Genomic DNA, 5949 nt, shown 5'->3' on the forward strand with positions numbered 1-5949 from the left:
ATTGTAATCTAAGCAAAAGCTGACTATTATCTGTGTGTGTGTGTGTGTGTGTGTGTGTGTGTGTGTGTGTGTAAGAGAATCTGCCCTCCTCCTTTTCAAAAGAAGAGTCAAAATGAATTATAGGAAAATTTGTTTCACTTCCAGAAAAGATTAATTTGGGAAACATTTCTTTTGACACATTGCTCATAAAGTAATTCTTCATTTTCATTGTTTCCTTTAAGTAAAAATGTGTAACTTTATTTAACCTTCCTTCAATTAAAGGTCTCAAAGGAAAATGACCTTGAGCTCTGACAACAGACACATTTTATTCTCTATTAACAGAGAAACAAGAAGCAATGGTTGCCCTTCACTTCAGGGACTCCCACAGTAATGCAGCTCCAAAGTCAGGTGCCCTGTGTGCACCAACCTCCTGTTTCGTGCTTTTATTGACAGGGGTTTTGACTGAAATTCTGCCTTCTGCATTTCATCAACGCATACAGCCAGATAGTTCACTTAAAATTATGCTGTTAGAAACACTTGCTTAGGAATACTCTTCATTCAACAAATATGTTTTGAGCTCCTCTGTATTAGGATCTGATGACACAATAGTGAGCATAATAAACCTGGGGGTTTATAATCTGGTGGGGGAGAGAGAAATTAACTAAATAATTAAAATAATTACAAATAGTAAAGAAGCATTACAAAGAAAATTTGTGAGTGCTGTCACAGTGCCCCATTAGGTGTTGGGAGGAGTTTGCCAAATTAGAAAAGTTCTTTCTGAAGAAATGTCTGAACTAAGATCTGAAGGAAAACTGGTATGTCCATATAATAGGAATTAATATAGCAATTAAAAGTGAATGAGCAGGGATGCCTGGTTGGCTCAGTCAGTTAAGCATCCAATTCTTGATTTTTGCTCATGTGTTGATATGATGGCTCATGGGATCAACCCCCACATCTGGCTCTGTTCTGATTCTCTCTCTCTCTCTCAAAATAAACAAATAAACTTTGAAAAAAAGTGAATGAGTAAGAGCAACATGTATCAGAAAGGATGGCCTTCTAAAACATATTGCTTGGACAAAAATCTCCTTTCCTTAAATATGAATAGGGCTGATCTAATGAAATAAATACTATTAATATGGGTTCTAAAAGACAGCAAAGTCAGATCTTCTTCTGGGGGCCACAGAAACAGAAAGTGCTGTGTGGACAGTGCATGTGTCAGGCACGCGAGGTGACTTCTAAAAGTTAAGAGTGATTCCCTACCAAAAGCCAGCAAGAAAAAAGGGACCTGAGCCTACAGCCACAAAGAACTGAATTCTACCAACAACTGCTGAGCTTGGAAGAGGACCTTGAGCCTCAGATGAGCTCATAGACCCAAGTATTAGAGAATTCAAACACACTGTGCCCTAATACCTGAGGAATACAAGAATTCTGTATTGAGATCATAACTCTGTGTTGCATTAACACCCTGATTTTTTTACACAGCAGAAGAAAACAAACACAACTACCAAAGTATATGTTAGGCAAATGCACACTCTCACAAAATGAGGGGAAGCGAGGGCATCTTGGTCAACTCCCTCACATTGTAGAAGATGGAAAGCTCTACGGGGCTGATATGAATTGCCCCGGGACGAACATTCTAGTTAGGGTCACAAGGTCACTAGAGACAAGTCTGAGGAGCATAATAACACATAAAAAGAAAAAGCCAGAAGGAAGAATGGAAGAATAAGGTAGTGATTCTGAATTATTATATATTTGTGTCTAAGCTAAAAATACAAAAAGTTAAGTGAAGTAATAAAGCAGATCTGAGGGCACCTGGGTGGCTCAGTCGGTTAAGCGTCCGACTTCGCTCAGGTCATGATCTCGCGGTCTGTGGGTTCAAGCCCCGTGTTGGGCTCTGTGCTGACGGCTACCTCAGAGCCTGGAGTCTGTTTCAGATTCTGTGTCTCCCTCTCTCTTTGCCCCTTCCCAGCTCGTGCTCTGTCTCTGTCTGTTTCAAAAATAAATACTAAAACATTAAAAATAATAAAGCAAGCAAGCAAGCAAGCAGATCTGTTTTCCAGCACTGTGTTGCTACTTAGTCACTGTACGGACTTGGGCAATTTGTTTAATCTTTAGAAGTTTCAGTTTCCACATCTCTAAAATAAAGCTAACTACTACACATAGTCCATAGTTATTGTGAGGTTTAAATGACGTAACACACATGAAGTGTGTAACAGAGCACTGCACAAAGGTATTGTTATTAGCTTTTAATATCACTATTGATACTAATGTCACTTGTTATCATTGGTTATCATAGCTATTATTTATTTTTATCATATGAAGTATAACCATAAGAACACAGCTTAACCTTAAGTATATCCTTAGTGAACTGAGAAACTATGCATAGGTATATTCTCTCTATGCTTTATTACACCCTGTGAATGGGTGAAGCACTTAAAAAACGATCAATAATGTTTTCAATCTACCAGAAATTACATATATTACATATATAGATATTGGATAAGGCCCACCTACATTATGGAGCACAATCTGCTTTACTCAAAGTGTACTGACCTAAATGCTACCTCATCTCAAAACACCCTCACAGAAACAACCAGAATAATGTTTGACCAAATATCTGGGCACCATGAGCCAATTAAATTGCACATAAAATTAGTCATCACACCTACTCTATATGCCTATTCCTACTATGTTTTGACCTTGTTGGAATGTCCAGTCCATTGACCTTACAGCTTTCAAAATCTTAACATATCCCTTTGGCTCACTCTTCTCTCCTAGTTCAAAAGTTTTGTTTTGTTTTGTTTTGAGAGAGAGACAGCATGAGTGGGGAAGGGGCAGAGAGAGAGGGAGAGAGAGAGAATTCCAAGTAGGCACCACACTGACAATGAAGAGTCTGATGCAGGGCTCGTACCCAGGAACTGAACTGTGAGATCATGATCTGAGTTGAAATGAAAAGTCAGACACTCAACCAACTGAACTGCCCAAACACTCCTCTTCTCTCCTTGTTCAGATTAATCACTCATTGCAAACACCCTGAACTCCCTTACCACTTTCACTCTTTAAAGTCAAGAATCTTGGGCACCTGTGTTGGCTCAGTCAGTTGAGCGTCCAACTTGATCTCACAGTTTGTGAGTTTAAGGCCTACATTGGACTCTGTGGTGATAGCTTGGAGCCTGGAGCCTGCTTTGGATTCTGTCTCTCTCTCTCTCCGCCCCTCCCCTGTTCACACTCTGTCCGTCTCTCTCAAAAATAAACATTCACAAAATAAACAAATAAACTCAAGAATCAACCTACTTTGTTCTTCATCAATTCAGTCTATTGACCTTCCATCAGTAACAGTGAATGCAAGAAAATAGGGAACAACTTCTTCAAAATTTCTACAGGAAAATAATTTTGAACCAGACATGCAAACTAATACTAAGACCAGTAAAGTTTCATTAAGTTTACCATCCACAGAATTTCTCACAAAGATTTACTAATGTATAAGTTCCAGCAAAATTTTAAAAAATGAGTATAAGAAAAAACTGTGAATTTCAAAAGTAATAATTGAGTAAGAAAAACTATAAAACTTATAGTTAAGTCTAAAAATAAATGACAACATGCTCACAGCATGGAGCCTATTTGGGTCTCTCTCTGTCTCTATCTCTCTCTCTCTCGTCCTCTTTCCCTCTCTCTCTCCCTTTCCCTCTGCCCCTCTCCAGCTTGTGCTCACTCTCTCTCAAAAGTAAATAAACTTTAAAAAAGTTTAGATATTCCCAAGAAAGGAGTGAGAAGAAGGAAGTATAGTGGATTTTTGTATGTTTGTATAGACTATAGTCATAATTCACTCTAGCTCTTGTCCAACAAACATGCTTCTGGAAAGTATCCTTTTATCTCTTGTTCTAAAAAACCCTGTGGAAATGCAATAAGTGGTAAATTTATAGCAATGATGACATCAACAAACCAAAGCAAAACCAAAAACTTTTCCATTCATTTTCTGGATACCTCAAATCCAATGGTATTTTTGGATTTCTCTTTATTTTAATTGCCCCCATAGAACTTCCACAGTTTCCCATATCATTCAACAAAGACAAAGACTTCATTTTAAGCATATTTATAATAAGATGCTATAGCAAAAGCAAAAAGTTCAAACTTAACTTTACCTTATGGCCTGCATTGCTTTGCATTTCAATCTTTACCCACCCACCAGTTTAATTTCAAATTATTTTAAATTGAAACTAAACACTACAAAAATTTGAGGTGTTGTGAATATAATTTAAGGAGACCTGCTGGAAAGCCAAAACTTTGATCAGATTGTGTATGTTAATGGGAATACTTAGAACATATACATGATTGATAGCAAAATTTGACTCTTTTTTACTGATTTTCACAGAATTACCTCTACTTCTTGAAGTTCTGATGCTGTCATCCATCATTTTCAGAAAAGAAGAAAAATGTGTTAAATAGCATTTACTTTCACTGAATGGGGTATCTTCTGTGATTCCTATTATTCATTATAGAAACAGAATTTCTGATGCCCCTATTATGTTATTAGTTTCATCAACTAATTATTGATATATTTTTAAAATAATATCTGAAAACAAGTTAAAGCTGTGTTTAAATTGTTTCAGGTTTGAACTAAAGTTTACTAGAACTGGCTATCTATTCTGATCTCATATATTTAACTTTTCTCCTAGATTTGACAGGAATAGCACTCGTTCAAGACAAAGTGTTATTCTGTTCTCTGTCTATTCTCTATTCTCCAGACAGAGAATAGGAGTCTATATTTCAGGCAATAGCTCCAGACTTCTAGAAACACCTTTTTTCTAGTAATTTCTGTCATGTCCCTTCCTTTTCCATGCTAGAAGACACAAAATGGAATAACTCCTCTGAGAATTTTCTTTTGGTAAAATCATTGAACAGCTAAGGATTATAATGAAGTTGTCAGAAATGTAATGAGAAATCAAGCAATTTGTTTTCAAAAGTACAAAAAAAAATCATAAAAGATATGGAAATGCCATTTTTCCACTGGATACTTCTCTCATATAGAGTGAAAGACCATTTGTTACCAGAAAATCAAAATTGGTGAGGAAGGAGAGGGATAAGTATACATGGAGGGAGTGGAAACAAGCAATTCTCTTTGATTTGAATGTTTTCTAATCTCCTGTAGCAAGTGATGGCCATATTGACTCTAGTAATAATTAGCTTTTTTAATTCTGGAGATATCAACTTAACTGATCACAATAGGTGGTTCTTTTTTGTTTTTGTTTTTGTTTTTGATTTTGTTTTTGTTTCTGTTTTTGAGACAGAAAGACCTAAAGCATAAGCAAGAGGGGGAGAGGTTTAGAGAGGGAGACAGAGAACCTTATGCAGGCCCCATGACCAGCAAGGAGCCCTACATGGGGATTGATCTCAAAATCAAGAGTCAAACACTTAAACTGAGCTACCCAGGTTTCCCCTCATTCTTAAATGATTTTTGTGTTATTTAACTGTTATTTTGCTTTATGCCTGGATATTTTATGTTTCCTTTGCAATAGACTACTATTCTGTAAATGTGCCTTTGTCTGTACTGTACCATGGTAACAATTTGGGAAATTCTACTGGAATTATGATGTTCAAAGTTTTAGAAATCTGTCCTATGTAACCAAATATTTTAATGTTACTACATTCTAATTTGCTACTACTACATTAAAATTTAATTGGATAAAAAAATGAAAGAAATAATATATTGTGTCAGGTTTTGTCATATGACTGTTAGGAAATGACTTTGAAAGGTGATTGATCCACTTATCCTCTCTCTTTTTCTAAATTATTTTTTATTTTTAAATTATTTTATTATATTTAATTTTTATTTGAAAGAGAGATAGAACAGGTGGGGGGGGAGAAAAGGGAGGAGAGGAGAGGAAAGAGAGGAGAGGAAAGAGAGGAGAGGAGAGGAGAGGAGAGGAGAGGAGAGGAGAGGAGAGGAGAGGAAAAGAGAGAATCCCAAGC

Source organism: Hyaena hyaena, unplaced genomic scaffold (genome assembly GCF_003009895.1).
Source record: "Hyaena hyaena isolate Hyena2069 unplaced genomic scaffold, ASM300989v1 scaffold_188, whole genome shotgun sequence".
Classification (NCBI taxonomy): Eukaryota; Metazoa; Chordata; class Mammalia; order Carnivora; family Hyaenidae; genus Hyaena; species Hyaena hyaena.